General features: G+C 41.4%; 1 long non-coding RNA gene across 1 annotated transcript in view; it reads left to right on the top strand.

Annotated features, from left to right (window-relative positions):
* The window catches only part of LOC146079507 (uncharacterized), a 33,718-nt gene extending 10,160 nt beyond the window's left edge, over positions 1 to 23,558 (top strand). The window contains exon 3 of the long non-coding RNA XR_014474575.1: positions 22,059 to 23,558. This is a non-coding gene — a long non-coding RNA (uncharacterized LOC146079507). The remainder of the gene's footprint in view (positions 1 to 22,058) is intronic.
* Positions 23,559 to 24,344: the final 786 nt, after the last annotated feature.

Genomic DNA, 24,344 nt, shown 5'->3' with positions numbered 1-24,344 from the left:
CAGGGTCTGAAAAGAAGAAAATTTTTTCAATGGCGAACATGTAGATGTTTGCTAGCGATGGGGCCACATTCGACCCCATGGCACAGCCGCTGCGTTGTAAGAAGTATTTGCCCTGGTGTATGAAATAATTTTTCTTTAGCGTAAACTCCAGGAGTTCCAAGAATAGAGGTATATTCAATGCATCAAAGTGGTTGTCCTGCAGGAAGTGGCGCACCGCGCTGATGCCTTCTGTATGGGGAATCACTGTATACAGATTTTTAACGTCTAGTGTGCACAGGATAAGGTTGTCAGGTACAGTCCCCAGAGAATTCAGTTTCAAGAGAAGTTGGGTGGTGTCCTTCAAATAATGGGGTTGATTGAGTATCAAAGGTTGTACCAAGTGGTCCAAGAATTGTGCGATTGGTTGGCATAGGGACCCACATGCCGATATAATCGGCCGCCCAGGAGGGTTACTAAGACTTTTATGAACCTTGGGCGTGGTATATATCACTGGCACTATTGGATGATCTCGGCTCAGTGTTTTCTGTAATTTGGGGGTAATATTTTTCTGGTCCACAGCTTGTTTTAGGATGAGGTCCAGGGCTTTTTTGTACTCCATCGTCGGGTTGCTGGGTAATCTTGCATAGGTGGTATGATCACAGAGTTGTTCATCCAGGTCCTGTATATACACAGTGGTGTTTTGAATAACAATAGCGCCCCCCTTGTCGGCGGGGCGTATTGTGATTGATGTGTCCTGGGCAAGTTCTTTAAGGGCCTGTTTTTCATCCTTATTTAAATTATCGTGAATTATGTTAGAGTTAGCTGCGAACCTTGATACTGAACAGTCCAATAATCTAGAAAATGATTTCAGTGAGGGATTGTTCGATGGAGGGTCAAACGTCGTATTTTTTTTAATTTTGTTTATAAACGTGCTGTGTATATCCGGGGTTTGGGGGGGTTGATTCTGAAAAAATTCTTTAATGCGCATGGATCTATCGAAGCGATGTTGGTCAATTTTCCAATCCAAATGATTGTGGTGTTGTGTCGGTACAAACGACAGGCCTTTCTGTAACAGTGAAAGTTGAGAGGTAGACAACGTTTTGGATGACAGGTTGTAGACTATATTGCCCGTTTGTTTATGGGCGGTTTTTTGTATTCTTTGGTTCTGGCCCCCCCGACGGGTTGGGCGGGACCAGTTCCTCCTGCTCTGCCCCTGGTTAGCCGGCCTAAAGGGACGGCAGGGTGTGGGCTAGTTTCATCCGAGTCATATACAGCGAAATCACTGTCACTATTTGACCCAGCTGGGCCTCGTGATTGTGCTTGCCTCTGTCTCCAATTTTGCTTTTTTTGCGTGGTGTAGCGGGGTTCGGTACCCTGTAGCCATCTGTACACCCGCATGTCTTCGTAGTCATTTTGTACTGTTACAAGTTTGGATTTTTTGAAGCGCTCCAACTCTGCGCGATATTGGGTACATTGTGCCTCTAGTTTTTCCAATGCGACTTTGTTCTTTTTGTCCTCTATTAGGGGTTTGAACAGGGTTCTGGTGGCTTCTATTTTGTGTCTGGTGGTGGCAAGATTTTTTCCAGATTCCTCTATGACCAGAACCATTAGGTCAGTACTGCATTTATTTAGGATGGATATCCATTTTCTGCAGAATTCTGCACTGTTCCTACCTATCGTAGGGACATTTCTAACCCGAAAGCCCCGCGGTATAAGTTTAGCACGATAATAGTTTGATAGTGATGCTCCGTGTAGTAGGAAGTCAATTTCCTTACGTTTGAGTTTGTACATTTGTTGTACATATTCATCGATGGTGCAAGCATTCGTTGGTGCAGAGGGGTCTTCCTCAAATAGTGCATTCTGCACTTCCTGTTCTGTATAGGAGAATGTATCCACCAGGTGAGATTGGAGATCCGCAAATGAAAGAGGGGTGTCTGTGTCTTCCATAGTCGGTAATTGTAGGACACGGATCAATGTGTAGGGACAAGGGTGTACACCAATGAGGTGTAGTGAGTGAGGTAAGTGCAGGAACAGCCACAATCCGGCGTCGATAATAGTAACAATAGACAGTTCAATGTCTAGCAATAATAGACACAATGTATCCGGTGCCACAATCCTGAATGGGACATACAAAGATGTACCAAAAATACATAAATGCAAAGAGCTTTGGCACTCTGGAGGAAGGGTATCAGCTGTGGGGGTGCCTTACTGAGAAAGTCAATATACAGGGGAGATGTTCTGCGTGAGCAAAAAATCAGAGTCAGCACTCTCCAGTAAAGGTATAAATCTTTAGTAAAAGGAATACATCACAAGTGCTCCAAAGATCATCAACGTTTCATGGCCCAACCGGCCATTTCTTCAGGATGTGGGCTGCGGGTAGAAGGTGTGCAGGTGCCAGGGTGGTGTGAGTGCTGTCAGCTGCTGCTCCGTTTCGCGCCACTGTCCGATCAGCGTGTGTCGCGCTTCCGGGTTGCGTCGCGTCATCACGTCCCCGTCAGATGGATTACACTGGCTTCCGGGTTCTGTGACACGCAACCGCTTCCCTGGTGCGGTTCACGCGGCGTCATTCTGTAGGCGGGGCGGCTGTCAGCTTCTGCAGTACAGGAGAGAACGCAAGGAGTTGTAAACAAAACTCTGTAGGTCCTTGCTAAAAGTGCATCAAACTAATATATTACGGTGCAAGATATATAACTAAACATAGGTGGTGGGGATCCTCTGTGGTGTAAAAGAAACAAGTGTCTTATAAGTGAATCCGGTGACAAAAACCTAAAATGGAGTGACATAAGCGGCAATTTAAAGAGATATACATGGTGGAAAGAGGAACAGTGTGAACTGTAGAGGGTAAAGATAAACTGAGCATTGCTAGAATCGACATAACACCCTGGTGTAAAAAATTGTAATAAGACACAAGAACAGGAATGAAGTAGGGGCAGACATACATAAAGAGATACTGCCATTATACATGCATGCTAATTAAGGGGATTACCTTGAACACTGTAGCACCAGGAGGATTAAATGAGAAGTTTTCTTTCAATGTATTTTTATGAAATGCATCTATTTTATCTCTCCATTTCTTTCCCTCCATTTGGCTTGCCTTACACAGTGGTGGCGGACTAAGTTTATACTATAGGGTTCAATGTGCACATTACTCTTGGCACACTCCCCTTAATTAGCATGCATGTATAATGGCAGTATCTCTTTATGTATGTCTGCCCCTACTTCATTCCTGTTCTTGTGTCTTATTACAATTTTTTACACCAGGGTGTTATGTCGATTCTAGCAATGCTCAGTTTATCTTTACCCTCTACAGTTCACACTGTTCCTCTTTCCACCATGTATATCTCTTTAAGTTGCCGCTTATGTCACTCCATTTTAGGTTTTTGTCACCGGATTCACTTATAAGACACTTGTTTCTTTTACACCACAGAGGATCCCCACCACCTATGTTTAGTTATATATCTTGCACCGTAATATATTAGTTTGATGCACTTTTAGCAAGGACCTACAGAGTTTTGTTTACAACTCCTTGCGTTCTCTCCTGTACTGCAGAAGCTGACAGCCGCCCCGCCTACAGAATGACGCCGCGTGAACCGCACCAGGGAAGCGGTTGCGTGTCACAGAACCTGGAAGCCAGTGTAATCCATCTGACGGGGACGTGATGACGCGACGCAACCCGGAAGCGCGACACACGCTGATCGGACAGTGGCGCGAAACGGAGCAGCAGCTGACAGCACTCACATTCCGGGGACCCACTACTTAAGTCAGGTAAGACTGCACACACAGCACACCACCCTGGCACCTGCACACCGTCTACCCGCAGCCCACATCCTGAAGAAATGGCCGGTTGGGCCATGAAACGTTGATGATCTTTGGAGCACTTGTGATGTATTCCTTTTACTAAAGATTTATACCTTTACTGGAGAGTGCCGACTCTGATTTTTTGCTCACGCAGATCTCCCCTGTATATTGACTTTGTCAGTAAGGCACCCCCACATCAGAATGCATTTACATAAACAGTAATAGTAGCAGTAAAAGGTCTGACTTAAACACCTACAGTAAAACAGAACAAGTGTTATATATTAAACAAAGAATTGGTTGATGATGTGTAGGTTGACGTGCACATAGTTCATAGTTGTCACTGGAAAAAAATTGCTACAAGAAAAAATCAACGCAGGAAGTTCAACACATGTAAATGTTGACATAAGTGTGGCACTTCATGTCGACACATGAGAATGAATATGAAAACATTCAAAAAAAGAAAAATAAATCTTCAAAAACTCATGTCAACCTTTTTCATTGTCGACCATAGCCGTGCCAGTGTTTTGCATGTGCCATTTAATCCTGGGGTTGCCGTGAATCGCGCGCGGGGGTGGGGGGGAGGGAGGAGGTGAGGGGTGTCCGCAAATCACGGGAGAAGGGGTCGTGGGTGGATGCCGTGAATTGCGGGAGGGGGGGGTCGCGGGGGGTGTGTGGGTTGCCGTAATGACAGGAGGGGGGGTCAGGGGTGGGGAATCACGGTAGGGGGGGTCGTGGGGGGCACCGTGAACCGCGGAAGAGGGGGCCTGGGGAGTTGGCGCGAATCGTGGGAGGGGGGGTCGCGGGGTGCCGCAAATCGCAGGAGGGGGGGTGTCACGGGGTGGGGCCGTGAATCGCGGGAGTCACAGGGGGTGCCGCGAATTTCGGGGGGTGTGCTGCAAATCGCGGGAGGGGGGTCGCGGGGGGTGCTGCGAATCGCCACAAGAAAAAATCAACACAGAAAGGTCAACACATGTAAATGTTGACATAAGTGTGGCACTTCATTGGTGTCCATGTCGACACATGAGAATGAATATGAAAACATTGAAAAAGTGAAAAATAAATCTGGTCAACCTTTTTCATTGCCGACCATAGACATGTCAGTGTTTTGCATGTGCCATTTAATCGTGGGGATGCCGTGAATGGGGGGGGGGGGGGGGGACATGACCCTCTCCAGGAGGGACACATTGCTCTGTTTCTGGACTTTCTTCTTAATTTATGGATTACCTTCACCTGTGCTTAAACACCTTTCTTATCAATTACCCTGTTTAAAACAGGTGATGACAATCATAAATTAAGATGGAAGTCCATAAACAGAGCATTCTGTCCCTCCTGGAGAGGGTCATGTTGGGAGGTATGGTGGTGTGGGGCGCTCACCTGGTGTGTCTGGTGAGTAGCTGTGTCTTTGCTGTGTAACATGGAGAGGCAGAGGTTGTCTGGCACTGTCTGTGGTCTCACTGGGCTGGTTCTCTTGTCATGTGAGTCAGTCATGTGAGTCAGAGGCTCCACCCAGCGTTACAGCTCCAGACACACTTTGAGTGACAGATGTAGCCAAATATATAAGAGATATAGAGCAGTTTGATGGAAGTCTTGCTGGGTAGAAGTCTCCTCAAGGTACTGGCACTTGATATTCTGATATCGGATCCCTGCTAACATTAGAAAAGATCCGTCCACTAAATTGTGTGAAAAGTTGCGAAAAATTTAAAGACCTATTTCCTGGGCTTTTGCCACTATTTAACCACTATTGTGGAAAGTTTTACTAAAAAGCGTCACTTCCACCAGTGATTGAATCTATACTGGTATTGTTCGTTCCATGTACACCTTAAAAAAAAACCCAGATGAAGGCGAAACGCGTTGGAATTTTTTTGGCGTCTCGAAAGAAGTGAACGAATGCTTCGATGAAATTTTAAAAGGAAAAACTTTTTAATAAAAGATTGTTGTATAATCTAAAGTTGTATACATTATTATATGCTGTGTAAAGTCACATTTCAACCAGGTGGTGGAACATAATTCAGCGCTCTCTATATTTTGGTGTCTACATATATATATATATATATATATATATAAATAAATGAATGAATAAATGCAAAGAGCTTTGGCACTCTGGAGGAAGGATATCAGCTGTGGGGGTGCCTTACTGACAAAGTCAATATCCAAGGGAGATGTTCTGCGTGAGCAAAAAATCAGAGTCGGCACTCTCCAGTAGTAGTAGAAATCTTTAGTAAAAAAAACACATTACAGGTGCTCCAAAGGTCATCGACGTTTCATGGCCCAACCGGCCATTTCATCAGGATGTGGGCTGCGGGTAGAGGGTGTGCAGGTGCCAGGGTTGTTGTATAATCTAAAGTTGTATACATTATTATATGCTGTGTAAAGTCACATTTCAACCAGGTGGTGGAACATAATTCAGCGCTCTCTATATTTTGGTGTCTACATATATATATATATATATATATATATATATATATATATATATATATATATATATATATATCAAAGTCAGTCCGGCACTCGACCTCTTTTCTGTCAGCGACCTGGGTGCCCTCCGGAAGGTGGATGCAGGAAACTGTAGCTAGCAAGCAGCGGCACTCGACAGGGTTTGCAAATATGTCAAAAAGTGGTTTTATTGCTATATATAAAAATGTGGATAATTCATAGATGTACAGCAGGGGTGTCCAAACTTTTTGCGACGAGGACCAGATTTGGTGAAGTGTCAATGTGTGGGGGCCGACCATGAAATTTTTTGAATCATTAATCACATCAGAATGGTCCCCCACTCTGCCTCTCCTTCACTGTATGTCCCCATTCACTGTAAGTTCCCCACTCTGCACCCATTCACTCTGTCCCCCAGCCTGCCCCCTTCCCTTAATGTCCATCAGTGCCTCCATTCATTGTATGTCCCCAAGCCTGCCCCTGCTCCCCCTTCTCTGAATGGCCATCACTGCCTCCATTCATTGTATGTCCCCCAGCCTGACCCTCCTTCACTGTATGTCCCCCACTCTGCCCCCTCCCTTCTCTGTATGTTTCCCAGCCCCTTGTGTGAGCCAGAGGACAGAGAGGCAAACCAGGCACTGCATGGACAGGAGAGGCTTGGGCTCCAGCTGGGGCTGATTGGGTGCTGTGTTATCACCTTTCACTTTATCAGTTCTCCAGGCTTAATATGTCTGCTCCACAGCCTGTTAATATGTCTGCTCCACTGCCATAGTTAGGAGCTGATTGGCAGGTACTTTATCTCTCTACACTTTATCTCTCAAAGTTTTGATAAATCCCCACTAATTGTATATGAGGAGGGGAGATTATCACTCTCTCCATAGTACCAAACCATTATCCTGTAGGTTATCCAATGTGTATCCAATGTTCTTGTTAGGTATACCAGTACAGGGCTTGGTGTTCAACTGTTTCATATATAGGGGGAAATTTACTAAGATGCGTATTCTACTTCACAAGTGATGTTGCTATGGGCAACCATTCAGAATCTACTTATTTATTTAGCACCCTCTAGAATATAGTAGACAGGATCTGATTGGTTGCCCATAGCACATGTGAAGTAGAATACACATCTTGGTAAATTTCCCCCATAGTGTATAATTCCCACTTTGTGCTACTACAGAATATTGTGACACCTTGTAAAATAGCAACAACAATAGTTATAATGATAATGATATATCAAGAAAAGAGTTGGAGGTGGCTGGTTCTACATTTGATAAATTTGCCATTGTAAGTGTTTTAACTGCGATGACACATTTTTGATGAAAGCACTTTGCCCATTATCATATCTGCTTAGTGGATGCTTTCAATGAGAGGGAATCTTTTATGCTTTAATGAGGGGATTTCTGCTATACTAAATTAGAAAATACATTTGTAACTGAATTGAATGCAAGCTACACATTTAGTAACTGTATGTCAATATAATACATTATTAATTATTCTTTAATTGATTTGCTTGAAAGAGCACATTTGGTAATTAGAGATGGGCAAATCAATATGGGTGACAGTGAAATGCTGCAGAACCGCAGTCACCCTGTCACTGCAGAAATGAACAAATTGCTCTCAGTCCACTATATATGTACCATACAGTATATATAACACTTACTGAAGACTCAGCAAACCATATCACAAGAAAATAAAGAAGCCAATCATCAAATAATGCCTCATGTATATAATTTAGCAAAAAAACGTAAGGTGCGTACAAATTGGACGATACAGTATATTGAACGATATTGTTCATCGAGGCCCTTCTGAGTGATATCTTTCAAACATCCATATCTCAAGTGGGAGCGCCCTATCAGACTTTTTTACTTGTATCTACTATTGTTGGGTAGTTTTGGGGCCTTATTTTAGTTCACTCTTTCTGACAAAATCCTTCTTAGATGGGCAAAACCATGTGCACTGCAGGTGGGGCAGATGTAACTTGTGCAGATATAATTAGATTTGGGTGGGGTTTTACTTCAAAGTGAGATCTATATTGCAGTGTAAAAATAAAGCAGCCAGTATTTTCCCTTCACAGAAACAAAATAACTCACCCAAATCTAATTCTCTCTGCACATTTTACATCTGCCCCCCTGCAGTGCACATGGTTTTGTCCATCTAAGAAGGATTTTGTCAGAAAGAGTGAACCAAAATAAGGCCCTTGGTGACTATCTTTTATGATAAGGCTGCACCCTTTGTTTAAAACGCAGGTTCTTTCACTATTTCTTAGCTATTGTCCAGTGTGTATGCAACCAACGATGAACTTTGTCTGCTCGTGTTGGTCATTAATATGCCCCCCCCCCCCCATTGTCTATACATGCAGCTCAATTTGACACATTGTAAATGACTACACGTTCTGAGTGGAGACTTTGTGATGACACTGAATGGTATTGTTAATAATATTCTTTTGTGTGTGTGCACTATATCATCACTGACATTGTAAACTTAGTCATCTATATATATATATATATATATATATATATATATATATATATATATATATATATATATATATATATATATATAAGTTGTAGGGACGAGCTGGCACTCCAAACAACAAACTCAAATGCCCTGGGTGCCTTCCACAACGATAAGGTAGTGTGGGGGATGAATGGCGTCACTCCAAGGGTCTTTGTAAAAAGAGTTTAATACTGTAGCAATAAACAAGTACGAATGAACAATCACATTGCACTGTGAAAGTCAACGTTTCAATGTCCTAACGACATTTTTGTCAAGACTGGTGCAATGGAAAAAACATTAACAATGTGATAAACAGGTAACTGCATTAAATAAGCTTACCTACGCTGAGTCATCCGGAGTTTTTTACCTGTTTCCTGTGAACTTCTAAGAAACAATAAAACAATATCTGGAGAATAACAGCAGTTTCATTGAATGTCAATTTGGATAAACACCATTTATGGACTTGAAACTAACATAATTTAGGCGCCATACCACAATTGTGTGTTTATATATATATATATATATATATATATATATATATATATATATATATATATATATGTCTAGTGTCTGTAAGTTTCGGAAACACTGTCATCTACTGGCAGAGAGTGAAACTACATCTCTTTCTCTCACATGCACAAACACAGACGGTAGCAGACTAGCTTTCAAAGCTTTTGCTTTGACAGGACTTACTAGTTAAAAGATATCACTCAAGGAGCCAATCGTCAAGCGTGTATGCACATTTACAGTCCAACTGGTAATCATTTCCTGGTTTTTACTGGGGGAATATGATGTGACACCACTCAATGTATATGTTTAACACTCCGGGGTCGATCCTATTAACCCCAAAGGGTGCGAGTTGCTGTTCGGATTCAGTTTTCATGCTGAAAATGGCACCCAAATTAAGCCTAGTTCGCACCCTTCGCGGGGTCAAATTCATTGAAAACTGCTCACACCCCTATGGAGCGAGCACTTTTTAATGATTATGGCCCGCCGTAAAGTGCACCCGATGTCGTGATCATCCGCACACATCGGGGTTAAAAGGATCAACCCCACTGACTGGCACAAAATTTTTTGCTCCTTATTTGTCATTTGTACCGTTACCTATTTACTGTGCTGTATGTATAGAAATGAACTGGCGATTCCTATTAACTGGTGACATACTTTCATCCTTTTAGAGACATCGCAACATGATTTTGCTACGATGGCACAATCTCTGCTCTGCAATGCTGCATTTTGCATTTTTTTGTGAATCTTGTCAGCAACCTTGGCTAACTATCCTCAGAGTTCATAAAACTTCTTGAAACTTGAAGAGCTCCTGTACATTTCTGGGGAGTAACCAAGTATGGCTGGTATACATGTTTTCAAATGCTACAGGCAGAAATGATCACATTTTTGGCTGCATTATAATATAAGTCAATATTTTTGTATTGCCATCAAACACACAAATTCACTCGAAGAAGTGAAATATGTCACATCAAATGCTCATGTGAATTCTCAACAATACAACATAATGCAAGTACTGTAGTACTGAATTTAATAATGAAATTCAGAAACTGCCAATAAAACATTTTACTAGGGAAAGAGAAACAGGAAAAAAAATCTATTGGATGGGAGTGATCTGATTCCATTCTGCAATTTATTTACAAATAATGATAGATGCCTACTGCACTTGAGTTGCTTTCTACTTGGATTCCTTAAGATATGAATTAGCACATCCATTTTTTCTATGAAATTGCATTATACATATTGCAGAAGAATCCTCAGGGTGAGGAATTTATTAACATTATGGTGTTTCTAGATGATGATGTACAACTTCTAGTTTTTCAAACCTATAACAAAGATTGTGCTTGGGGTAGACTATCACAATGGGAGAACGTAGCAGAGAGTCCATAGTTGTAGGACATTTCTTGCATTGAGGACTACTGCAGGTAATATTTACTGCATTATAACATGAACAGTATTTAATATCACCATTTCAAATATAATTAAATTCCTATGTAACTATGTTACACAGGCAAACAATATAAAATCCGTTGGCCCCTGTGTCACAGTTCTAAATTTGTTATACATATCATCTATTGCCCATGTCATCTATTATATAGGTCAGTGGTTCCCATCCCTGGTCCTCAAGTACCCCCAACAATGCACGTTTTCCAGGTCACCCAGCAGGTGCACTCATTATTCAGACACATTTTAAAAGATCCACAGATGGAGCTAATTATGTCACTTGTGATTCTGTGTGGAGACCTGGAAAACATGCACTTTTGGGGGAACTTGAGGATCAGGGTTGGGAACCACTGATATAGGTAAAACAGAATGCCAATTTAAAACCAGAATGCCCCATTACTAGAAGGGAATAGTTACTAACCTGAGGAGCAGCACTTCGCCAACAGAAGGTATGGGCGCACTAAAATATAAAATAATAGACCATGTTTCTCTGACACTGCATAGGGTAACCACCCCAAACAATTATTACAGCATGAGTCCAGATGGATTTTCTGTCTGGACACCATGAAGCTGAAATTCCTGAATGATAGTTTGGGCCTTATTCATTTTATTTAACACTGTTGGGTCAAAGTAATACCAATGGTTTACAGAGAGATGGCCATTAGGGCGGAGTGAAAAAGTTGAAATTGAGATATTCAAAATCGGCTAGTGTGGAAAAGTTGTATCTTGACCTGAATAAGAAACGTGCAAAAGCATTTTGATCTGAGTCAACATCTTCTGTTCTGGCAAGAGACCTAAAGTTCCTTTTTTAGATGAAAATAACGAAACGTACTGTATGAAGAAGCTCTGATCTAGTTAAAATTATGTCAGGATGTCTTAGAGTGGTTCATTAATATACTTTAGCATATAAAAAAGAGTACGAGCCTGCCCTAGTGCAAAGTGACTGACTTTAGCGGGAGAAAAAAATCCCTGATAATTTTCATGGTCACAATTGTGAATTTTGGGTGAAATTTAATAAGGTGCGATTTTTTTCTTTTGGGGATTTTTTTTTCCGCAAAAACAGCCATTTTCGGTCTTTTTCTGAAAAGCGCATATTTTGTAGGGTGTGATTTGCGATACAGACAATAGTAGAGTTTTTTGTTAATCTATAGCGCACTTAGTATTTTTCAGCCTAGGTAAACACAAAAAAATGAGCCTTTCACCAAAAAGGTTCGTGGGATTCTATAGCAATATACAATAGTGCCACCCTGGCGAAAAACACATATAAAACACACTTACACAAACACAATGTTTGAAGTTGTGCGTGGGTCACTTTAAATGAATTTTTAGCGACCTTGAGATTGAATGAAAGAAAAACAGACCATTGTGCAAATATAGTTTCACACTTTGAGCAAATCCAATAGTAAAGGAATGCACTCACAAACGATGAGTTGTAACAGGTATATAAGATGGTCTTTTATTCTTCACACAGCGATCCACACAGATTCTGAGGAACTCAAAAAACAATCTCTAGTGCAACATTGTTTGTCAGAATAAAAAATTTACATTTATTGGACAAACTCACATGTTAAAAGGAATAAAATCGCATATCACCCACACTGGGGTACAAGGATCCTCCAAAGGATGGATGTGCATCAAGCAGGTTTTCTTTCTTATCCAATCCACAGGGGTCCGTTCGGCAGCAGTGGTATGCTTAAACGCGTTTTCAGGCTTAACAGCCCTTCATCAGAAGCATATCCAAGCGTGTCGAGCGGGGCCCTTTTTAAACCCCACCACATACATACAAATTGATCACAGCTGTGCGCGATCATGTCTCACAATCTGGAAGTCGGGGAACGCTACAGCGGAAGTGATGCTTGAATCCACAAAGCATCTTGGGGACTGTAGTCCATTCGGCGCACATCGTGCAACGGAAGTCAATGTCCGCTCCAACGGAAGATGACGCTCAGTTCCACAATGCCTCCCGGGATATGTAGTTTTTTTCATAGGTATACGTCCATAGTGACACATGTGTCCGCTCCATGGAACGCATTTCCGGGAGCGTTCTTTTAATATGCTTGGAACGCACATCCATTTTTATTTTTTTATATAAAACGGAATCAGGTCCAACATATGCATAAAATAAAGAATAAAACAATGAATTAGGTACTTAATAAAATATATATAAAAATCTATAAAAAGGATGAGAGAGAAATAGACTGAAACTGAATGGACAAAACACTATTTTCAAAGAAACCACTTTAATTCAAAATCGCCATTCAAGCCTGCTGGTACTAATGTTTTTAATTTATGGATCCATGACATTTCTGCTTTGGCTAAGCGAATGTCTATGTTGTTGGATTTCCAATTGGGGTTAATTTGTTGAATCCCCCAAAATGATTTAATATGGCATGGATTCGAATGGTGCATTTTTGTAAAGTGGGCTGAAACAGTGTGTCCCTCCAGATTCTTTCTAATATTGTAAATGTGTTCTGCTGTCCTGGTTTTCAAGCATCTAGATGTCTTCCCTATATATACCAGGTTGCAAGAACACTCAAGTGCGTAAACAACATTCTTAGAATTACAGGTCAGGAATTCTCTTATGGGATATTTTGTCCCTTTTACTTCAAATTCTTTTATTTTGCTAGGACCTTTGGTGGTCTTACACATTAAGCAAAGGCCACAGCGGTGGAATCCCTGACTACGTATGCTGTTTCTTTTGGGCACATCAAGGGCACTCCTAACAAGAGAATCTTTTATGGTGGTTGATCTTCTATAAATGAACCTGGGTTTATTCGGAAGGTAAGTTCCAAGAATGGGGTCATTTTTTTAAATTTTCCAGTTCTTTTTGAAAATATTCTCTATTTCCTTATGTTGGTAATGGAATTTAGAGATAAAAGACCACTGATGTTCATTATTTTGGTTTTTATTCTTTTCTTTTACTTCTTTCCCAATAAGTTCATTTCGATTTAAAGTGTTCACCCTGGATCTGGCTAAATCTAGGTTATCCTGGGTGTAACCTTTCTCGAGGAATCGAGTATTCATTTCCTCCATTTGTTCATTACAGACAGTGGATTCTGTACAGTTCCTCTTAACCCGTAGAAACTGACTGAAAGGGATACTACTCAGCCAGTTACCATGATGTTGGCTGGTAATTTCAATCAAACTATTTGAGTCAGTTTTTTTTCTGAATACTTTTGTATTCAGCTGCCCTTCTTTAATATATAGACACAGATCCAGGAAGAACACCTCTTCTTTACTTTTAAAAAAGGTCAATTTTATATTCATATCATTAGTGTTCAGGGAGTTGCAGAAGTGGTCTAGATCTTGATCACTTCCCTCCCATACAAAAACGATGTCATCGATAAAGCGCCTCCAGAGCACCAGGTCTGACCCCAGCTCCCCTCCATGCCATACGGTATTTGATTCCCAATATGACATGAAGAGGTTTGCATAGCTGGGGGCAAACCTGGTGCCCATGGCGGTACCCACCCGCTGTAGATAGAAATGGCCGTTGAAATAAAAATAGTTGTTGCGCAAAATAAACCTAATGCCCTCAATAATGAATTCCTTCAATTTTTCAGAGTAGTCAGTTTTACTTAAGAAATATGAGACTGCCTCCACACCCTTATCTTCTTGAATGATCGTATATAACGAGGAGACGTCTGCTGTTATCATGGTATAATTGTCTTTCCACTGTAAATTATCCAATAATTGAAGTACATTAGTAGTATCTTTTAAGTAGGCTTTTGTATTTTTAACAATAGGCTGGAGGTAATGGTCTATTATGGCAGACAAATTTGATGTTATACTATTTGACCCTGATATAATGGGTCTACCAGGTGGGTGGAGGGGGTCCTTATGGACTTTAGGAAGAACATATATAGTTGGTGTTGCCGGATATGGTATATTGATATAGTCATATTCTGACTTTGATATTAACATGTGAGTTTGTCCAATAAATGTAAATTTTTTATTCTGACAAACAATGTTGCACTAGAGATTGTCTGCCATAATAGACCATTACCTCCAGCCTATTGTTAAAAATACAAAAGCCTACTTAAAAGATACTACTAATGTACTTCAATTATTGGATAATTTACAGTGGAAAGACAATTATACCATGATAACAGCAGACGTCTCCTCGTTATATACGATCATTCAAGAAGATAAGGGTGTGGAGGCAGTCTCATATTTCTTAAGTAAAACTGACTACTCTGAAAAATTGAAGGAATTCATTATTGAGGGCATTAGGTTTATTTTGCGCAACAACTATTTTTATTTCAACGGCCATTTCTATCTACAGCGGGTGGGTACCGCCATGGGCACCAGGTTTGCCCCCAGCTATGCAAACCTCTTCATGTCATATTGGGAATCAAATACCGTATGGCATGGAGGGGAGCTGGGGTCAGACCTGGTGCTCTGGAGGCGCTTTATCGATGACATCGTTTTTGTATGGGAGGGAAGTGATCAAGATCTAGACCACTTCTGCAACTCCCTGAACACTAATGATATGAATATAAAATTGACCTTTTTTAAAAGTAAAGAAGAGGTGTTCTTCCTGGATCTGTGTCTATATATTAAAGAAGGGCAGCTGAATACAAAAGTATTCAGGAAAAAAACTGACTCAAATAGTTTGATTGAAATTACCAGCCAACATCATGGTAACTGGCTGAGTAGTATCCCTTTCAGTCAGTTTCTACGGGTTAAGAGGAACTGTACAGAATCCACTGTCTGTAATGAACAAATGGAGGAAATGAATACTCGATTCCTCGAGAAAGGTTACACCCAGGATAACCTAGATTTAGCCAGATCCAGGGTGAACACTTTAAATCGAAATGAACTTTTTGGGAAAGAAGTAAAAGAAAAGAATAAAAACCAAAATAATGAACATCAGTGGTCTTTTATCTCTAAATTCCATTACCAACATAAGGAAATAGAGAATATTTTCAAAAAGAACTGGAAAATTTAAAAAAATGACCCCATTCTTGGAACTTACCTTCCGAATAAACCCAGGTTCATTTATAGAAGATCAACCACCATAAAAGATTCTCTTGTTAGGAGTGCCCTTGATGTGCCCAAAAGAAACAGCATACGTAGTCAGGGATTCCACCGCTGTGGCCTTTGCTTAATGTGTAAGACCACCAAAGGTCCTAGCAAAATAAAAGAATTTGAAGTAAAAGGGACAAAATATCCCATAAGAGAATTCCTGACCTGTAATTCTAAGAATGTTGTTTACGCACTTGAGTGTTCTTGCAACCTGGTATATATAGGGAAGACATCTAGATGCTTGAAAACCAGGACAGCAGAACACATTTACAATATTAGAAAGAATCTGGAGGGACACACTGTTTCAGCCCACTTTACAAAAATGCACCATTCGAATCCATGCCATATTAAATCATTTTGGGGGATTCAACAAATTAACCCCAATTGGAAATCCAACAACATAGACATTCGCTTAGCCAAAGCAGAAATGTCATGGATCCATAAATTAAAAACATTAGTACCAGCAGGCTTGAATGGCGATTTTGAATTAAAGTGGTTTCTTTGAAAATAGTGTTTTGTCCATTCAGTTTCAGTCTATTTCTCTCTCATCCTTTTTATAGATTTTTATATATATTTTATTAAGTACCTAATTCATTGTTTTATTCTTTATTTTATGCATATGTTGGACCTGATTCCGTTTTATATAAAAAAATAAAAATGGATGTGCGTTCCAAGCATATTAAAAGAACGCTCCCGGAAATGCGTTCCATGGAGCGGACACATGTGTCACTATGGACGTATACCTATGAAAAAAACTACATATCCCGGGAGGCATTGTGGAACTGAGCGTCATCTTCCGTTGGAGCGGACATTGACTTCCGTTGCACGATGTGCGCCGAATGGACTACAGTCCCCAAGATGCTTTGTGGATTCAAGCATCACTTCCGCTGTAGCGTTCCCCGACTTCCAGATTGTGAGACATGATCGCGCACAGCTGTGATCAATTTGTATGTATGTGGTGGGGTTTAAAAAGGGCCCCGCTCGACACGCTTGGATATGCTTCTGATGAAGGGCTGTTAAGCCTGAAAACGCGTTTAAGCATACCACTGCTGCCGAACGGACCCCTGTGGATTGGATAAGAAAGAAAACCTGCTTGATGCACATCCATCCTTTGGAGGATCCTTGTACCCCAGTGTGGGTGATATGCGATTTTATTCCTTTTAACATGTGAGTTTGTCCAATAAATGTAAATTTTTTATTCTGACAAACAATGTTGCACTAGAGATTGTTTTTTGAGTTCCTCAGAATCTGTGTGGATCGCTGTGTGAAGAATAAAAGACCATCTTATATACCTGTTACAACTCATCGTTTGTGAGTGCATTCCTTTACTATTGGATTTGCTCAAAGTGTGAAACTATATTTGCACAATGGTCTGTTTTTCTTTCATTCAATCTCAAGGTCGCTAAAAATTCATTTAAAGTGACCCACGCACAACTTCAAACATTGTGTTTGTGTAAGTGTGTTTTATATGTGTTTTTCGCCAGGGTGGCACTATTGTATATTGCTATAGGGTGTGATTTGCGGTAAAAAAAATCTCGTTTTTGGATTCAAATTCGCACATTTTAAAGGTAAGGTTTTTAGTAAAACTAAAAATCGCATTCAGATGTTTTCCCATTAAAAAGCATACAAATCGTCTATTTAATGGGATGCGATTTTTAGTTACGGTTACTAAAAATCGCAAAAACAAATAGACCAGGTTCTGACTGGCGAATTTGTCAGAAACATGCACTGATCATTGTGATCTGTGCATGGTTCTGGTGTAAAAAAAGAGTTAAAACAAAAATGTAAAAAAAAAATGGCGTGGGGCCCTCTTAAGCATAACCAGCCCCGGGCTCAAAGAGCCGGTCCTGGTTTCATAAAATCACGGAGCCAAACAAATAGGGGTTCCCTAGATTTAATAAACCAACATCTGGACTCCAATCTACACAGATCATTTCAAAAGTTTTGTATCATGTGGATATACAACCATCTGGATGTGGGACATCATTCACCTATAGAGGAGTGTTTCCTGAATACCCCGCAAATGCTATAATCCAGGACTTCAACCTCAATTGGTGACCTACTGGGTATCAATCTATTTCTGATGGACTGCATGTTGCTGTTCTGCAGGTGATATTAACCATGCATGAGTTTCTGTCCAGATAAAAATAGCAATGAGCAAGCTGCATTTACAGCCATATAACATTGCATGAAGTTCCTACTGTGAGTTCACAAATTTTGTCTTTTTATTAGTAATTAATGATTTATCTTTTAAAACTGTGCATTTTATGGTTAATGGTTTATGTTATGTTTAATAATTGTTTATTAAAATGTGTATTTACAATCATCCACCTGTTAGTTACCAGGCCTGGTAACAGTAAATGAGGTGGGTAGATAAATTACTGTCCCAGTTGTGCACATACACAGACCTACTACTGGTTCCATCACTCACACCATTTGAAGTTCACTCTATCAGGGTTTTCACCCCTTTCTCTCTGCATGTTGCAGGTATCTATCGCACACCTGGGCTTCCCAAACATCAATTTCTGGAAGATTTCTCTGCCTGGCTCCCACACTTCTTATCTTCTGACATCTCCACTATCATCATGGGTGATTTCAATATCGCTATTGACAGCCCACTTTCTTCGCATGCCTCTAAACTCCCCTCTCTTACCACCTCTCTTGGCCTCACCCAATGGTCTGATTCCTCTACTCACAAGGAGGGCCACTGCTTTAATCTTGTATTCACTAGGCTATGCTCTGTTTCTGAATTCACTTACTCTCCATTCCCTCTCTCGAATAACAACCTTATGACCACTCCTATCATAATGCTCTGGACACTGCGAAACAAACGTTTTTTCAATCTGTAATTTCTTCTCATGCCACTAACCCCAAGTGACTTTTTAATACATTTAAATCTCTTCTTTACCCTCCCTCACCATCACCACCAGTTAATATCTGTGCGCAAGAGCTTGCTTCCTTCTTCAAGGAAAATATTACTAAAATCCAAGATGAAATGGCATGCTCTTTTTCAGCCAGTGACTTGCTTACTTCCTTTCCTGAGCACTTTGCCACTTTCTCCTCATTTTACCCCACAAGGAAGATGAAGTATCAACACTCTTATCCTCCTACTCCACTAACTCTCCTCTTGATCCTATACCCTTACAAGTCAGTAATGCTCTGTCTCCTGTGCTTATCCCAAGCTTAACTAAAATCTGTAACCTCTCTCTCTACTGGTATCTTCCCTTCTCTGTTCAAGCATGCATTTATTACTCCCATTCTAAAAAAAAAACACAATTCTGATCCAAACTGTTTATCTATCTACTGTCCTATCTCTCAGCTCCCATGCCTCTCCAAGCTAATTGAGAGTCTTACCTACACTCGCCTCACACACTTTCTTAACTCCTACAACTTATTGAACCAAATTCAGTCATTGAACATTCCACAGAGACAAAACTCACTAAAGTAGTCAATGATCTGGCCACAACTAAATCTAAATGCCATTTCACAATACTTATTATTTTTATTATTAACTTAAATGATTTTTATTGCAAAAAAATCACATTATGCAAAACAAAACGGGGGGGGGGGGGGGGGGAATGTAATATGATGGGGGGGTTAGCTGTCACCAAAACAGTAACATAGTCTCAGAACATCTTAACATGGCATAAAACAGCCTAATCCCATACACAAATTACAGCTAATATACATAGAGGAGGTAGAGAAGTAGTGAGTAAGTCCTAGGGAATTGGGTCTGGAGAGGGGTCGCACATATTTTGTTTTATAAGATTAGCACCTTCACCAGCCATAAAGAACACACACTCCAGGGGTCCCAATGGACTGAGGAGGTTTGTGTAGAAAGGTGATTGGGGGGAAAATCTGTCTCCATTAAGAAGTGCAAGTGAATTTTACTCACAACTTTGAGATAGGGGGAGGTGTTGCTTGTTTCCAGCACTGTGCGAGAGCAGCGCGGGCTGCAATGCAGATATGGCCTAGGATGTAGTGAAGGTGGGAGGGAACTGAGTTAGGGAAACAGTTTAGGAGGGCTATGAGTGGCAATGGTAAGAGGGATAGATTGCTTTCTAAAATTAAGTGATATTAGGGCAGGACCAAAAGACGTGGAACTGATGGCCAAGCTCACAGCAGAGGTGCCAACTGAGTTTTGAACAGGAGGGCAATATTGTATGTTTTCTGTCTGGTGTGAGATATAATCTATGTAGTAATTTAATATGCATATCAGAATGGTTTAAACACCTGGACATTGTATATGAGAAGGTAAAGATTTTCTTTGACTGGGGCTCCTGCAGCACTTGTCTAATATCAGCTTCCCAACGGATTTGAGCTTTGGACTTAGGGGAGGGTATCAGGTCTATTAGGATTTTATACCAGAAAGAGATCTCACCCTTGTGTTCCTTTCCGAGAAGCCTATTGACTACACTCACCAAATTGGGTGTCAGTACTACAGAGGTGATGGAGAGGCTATTCCACCAGTGGATAATTTGGTAATATTGTAGTCTATCTGTGTCAGGGAGTGAAAAACGCTGCTGTAACTCTAGGAAAGAGCTAAGGACAGGGCCATTCAATAAGTCTCCAAGTGAGTTAATTCCCCTTTTGATCCATTTAGTCGTGTTGAAATTGGGAATGATACAAGCCACAGTATGTAGGGAAATTAAGGGCAGGTTGTGAAATTCGCTGGTGAGGGTGTGGGTCAATCTGTCCCAAACAGCATGTAGCCAAAAAAGGTCTCTCAAAGGAAACTTGGGGCAGGTCAACTCCTCAAGTCCCATCCAACCTCCAACATCAGTTTGGGTGAAGAAAGGCTTAAGTTGAGCCAGGAGAGCCGCCTCGTGGTACAGTGCCAGGTTGGAAAGGTTTACGCCTCCACTCTTCTTAGGTAAACACATTTTGGTATGAGCCAACCTAGGGGGCCGAGATGCCCATACATATGTCGTCATGATAGAGTTAGCTTTGTCAAGATTTTTTTTGGAAAGGTGTAGGGAATTGTGTGAAAGAGGAACATCAGTTTTGGAAGTAGTGACATCTTGAAGGCAGCTATCTGGCCCAGCAAGGATATATATAGTAGTTGAGCTAGGATTTGGATAAGGATGAAATCGAATTTAGGAGTGGGGGGATATTAGCCTGAAAAACTGAGGAGTAGTGGGGGAATATGAACCCCGTAGGTAGGGAATCGTACAGGATTGCCAGTTATAATGGTAAAGGGAGCGTAAAGTGTCAATAGAATGGTCTAGATTAATGGTAAGGGCATCGGTCTTGGTTGTTTTTAATTTATAATATGACACTAAGGAATATACATTTAAAATGTTATGTAGATGGGGAAGGGTTGTGGGAAGCTGAACCAAACCAGGAAGTGCGGTTCTGCACGAATCTTAGCTGCTAATGTTTCTATCGCTAGCACAAAAATAAGGGGAGAGAGGGGGCAGCCCAGACGAGTCCCATTGTGAATTGAGAAGGTTGGATAGAAAGCCATTACTATAAACATGAGCAGATGGGGAACTATAGAGAGCAAGTACAGAGGAGCGTATCCGATCTTGCAGGCCAAATTTCAGTAAGACTTCGCGCATGGCAATCGTAGGCCTTTTCCACATCCAAAGATAGCAAGAGAAGGCCCTGGTCTTTTGAAAGGGAGTCAACGAGATCAAAAACCCTACAGGTCTGATGCTTGTCTCACAGGGAGAAATCCCACTTGGTCTGGGTGGATCAATGAGGGGAGAAGAGCATTTAAACAGGAGGCGATGAGTTTAGCATACATTTTTTCATCACCATTCAATAAGGAGATTGGACGGTAGTGAAGGGTCTTTTCCAGTTTTGGGTATAGTGATAATTTGGGCTTCTAACATTTCTCTGGGGATAGTGCCACTGGAAGTAATCTCGTTATAAACATTAAGGAGTGTGGGAACTAGGAGGTCGTGGAAGGAAGTGTAGAAGTCATTAATAAAACCATCAGGGCCAGGTGCCTTAATTTTGGGGAGGGATTTAATAGTATTGTAAATTTCAACCAGGTTCTATGGGGCATTTAGGGTTTCTAATTCTTCATCAGTAATGGGGGGTAGGTTTAAATTGGCTAGGAAGGAGTTGATCATTGTTAGAGTAGGTTGGGGTGTGGCAATGTCAGTAGAGAGGTTGTAGAGCTGGGAGTAGAAGGAGGCGAATTGGTTAGATGTTGCAGATGGGTTGGAAATCTTCGAGTTAGAGTGTGTCCTAAAACATTGGATTCTATTTCTAGCTTGTTGGACACGCAGCTACTGTTGAGCATTTTACCTGATCTATAGCAGAACTTTTGCCTGAGTCTATTTAGGGTGGCTTGTGTGCGGGCTAAAATGAGTTTCTGGAGTTGGGATCTGACCTCAGTAAGGTTTATTTTCGTTTTTGTTTTCCAGATTCTTTAAGTTAAATTCAAGGTTCGCTATCTTTTGTTGGTGTAATTTTTTTAACCTAGCTCCTGCCTGGATAGCCACTCCCTTGGTAACCACCTTCAAGAAGCACCAATAGTTCAGGATAGATGTGTCTGCGGGTGAATTACAGTGTTGGAACTATTGGATGGAGTCTGCAAAAATCTGTTTGGATGTTGGGTTGGGCAATAAGTGAGGAGAAAGTCTACAAGGGCGGGTGGGGAAGAGAATTGGCAAAGTATGTCCCATTGAAAGGTAATCAGAGCATGGTCTGACCAGGTGATAGGGAGGATATCACTGGATTTAGTTAATTGGAGGGTCCATTTATCTGAGAGAATATAATCAATGCTGGAGTGTCACAGATCTGCTTAGTCAAGCTTACCTGTATGGTGATTCTGCTCTGTGTCTCAGTCTGACTCAGTCCTGTCTCCATTCATGCTGCCAGACAGTCTGTGCATTGCTGGTTCATTGATTGATTGCACCTGGTGAAAATCCTGGCAGAAGCTGGAATCACCTGTAACCCTTTGCTCTCCTGTTCCATGTGGCTCACCTGTTTAGTTCAGACTGAAGTATTCTGGATTCCTGCCTCAGATTGCAGATTGCCCTCTGTCATTTCCTCCAATCAATACAAGGCAGGGGGGATAAATATCTTGCTCACAGAGGCAGAACTGACTTCAGCAACTTGTCTTCCTGCTGCATGTGCTGGATGTTCTGTGCAGTTCAAACCTGCTTCCTGGAATCCCTGCGTGAGTCTTCAGTGTTCAGCTCCCAGAGGCTCTGCTTGTCCGGCTGGTCCAGCGCTCACGGTCTGGCTTACAAATGGTCCAATTCCTGCTCCAGTTCCTGCTCATCTAGTTCCTGTGTTTATACTCGGTTTTCTTCAGTTATTTGTTATATGCCAAGTCAGCCATTTCAGTTCTGTTATCTCCGTCACCTGTTCCTGTGTCAACGCCAAGTCGCTACCCTGTCATGATACCAGTTTCCTGACCTGCCTGCTACAAGCTGCATCCAGCTATTGTGTGCTACGTCTCTGCTGTAAGCTTCCAGTAATCCTGTCATTCAGCTATATCCTGATCCCAGCCATCCAATCTTCAATCATTCAACCATCCAATCTTCAGTCATCCAGCCATCCAATCTTCAGTCATCCAGCCATCCAATCTTCAGTCATCCAGCCGTCCAATCTTCAGTCATCCAGCCGTCCAATCTTCAGTCATCCAGCCGTCCAATCTTCAGTCATCCAATCGTCCAATCTTCAGTCATCCAATCGTCCAATCTTCAGTCAGCCAATTGTCCAATCTTCAGGTATCCTTTTCTCTAAACTCAAATCCTGAACATTGCCTTATCCTCCCAGAACTACCGGCACATATCTTGTTTATTTTGAACGGACTGCCATCTTGTTTATTTTTGCAAAGGACTGCTATCTTTTGTTACTTGTTATTTATCAGAAACTTGCATCTAGTTATTATTTGTCCAATCAAGAAGTATTGATCCTGGTTACATTATCTGTTATATGAGTTCCTTCAATAAACCTGTTTGTGTTAACCCATCTCCGGCTGGTCACGCCTCTCTTCCTGAGATCCGCACCACTCCATCAATCCACCATCTGACCACTCCAGTCATGACTGATTCCACACACCCATTTCGTGACATGGAGTATGTGTTGTGCACCGGGGAGTGATAAGTATACTCTTGACCAAAGGGTTTATGCACACGCCAGATATCATACAAATCATATTTCACGAGCAGGTTCCGAAATGCTAAAGAAGTGGAGGTACTTATGTAATATCTGGGCTCCCCGTTTTCTTATGAGACCGTGTCCCCACGCGGGGCTCGCTGCGCTCGCCACGCTTCGGGCACGGTGGCTCGTAGTTGGATAGTAGGGGTATGAAAAAATGGGGTGCATTTAACATGGGAGTCCAGATAATACATAAGTACCGAAGTGGATGTAAGGGGGGAGGTCGAGGGAGAAATAGGAGGGGTCCTTTACAGACTCTCTGAATTGCCATGCATACTTTACGGAGAAAGGGTATTTGATTTGAATTGGGGGCATAGACAGAGACTAAAGTAATCAACTTATCATCTAGAGATCCTATTAAAATGAGATAGCGACCATTTTTATCTGCTACCTGGGAGTGTAGGGTGAAGGAGAGAGAGTTTTTAAATAGTATGGCCACCCCATCCCACCATTAGCGAAATAGCTAGTAAGTTACTGGTGGTCTTTGAGTACAGGGGGGTGTAGGGATGAGAAGTGGGTCTCTTGAAGTGAGACAATGT

Source organism: Crinia signifera, chromosome 5 (assembly GCF_055691185.1).
Source record: "Crinia signifera chromosome 5, ASM5569118v1, whole genome shotgun sequence".
Taxonomy (NCBI): Eukaryota; Metazoa; Chordata; class Amphibia; order Anura; family Myobatrachidae; genus Crinia; species Crinia signifera.
The sequence above is the reverse complement of the archived record's forward strand: the minus strand, read 5'-3'. Positions and strand labels throughout refer to the sequence as shown.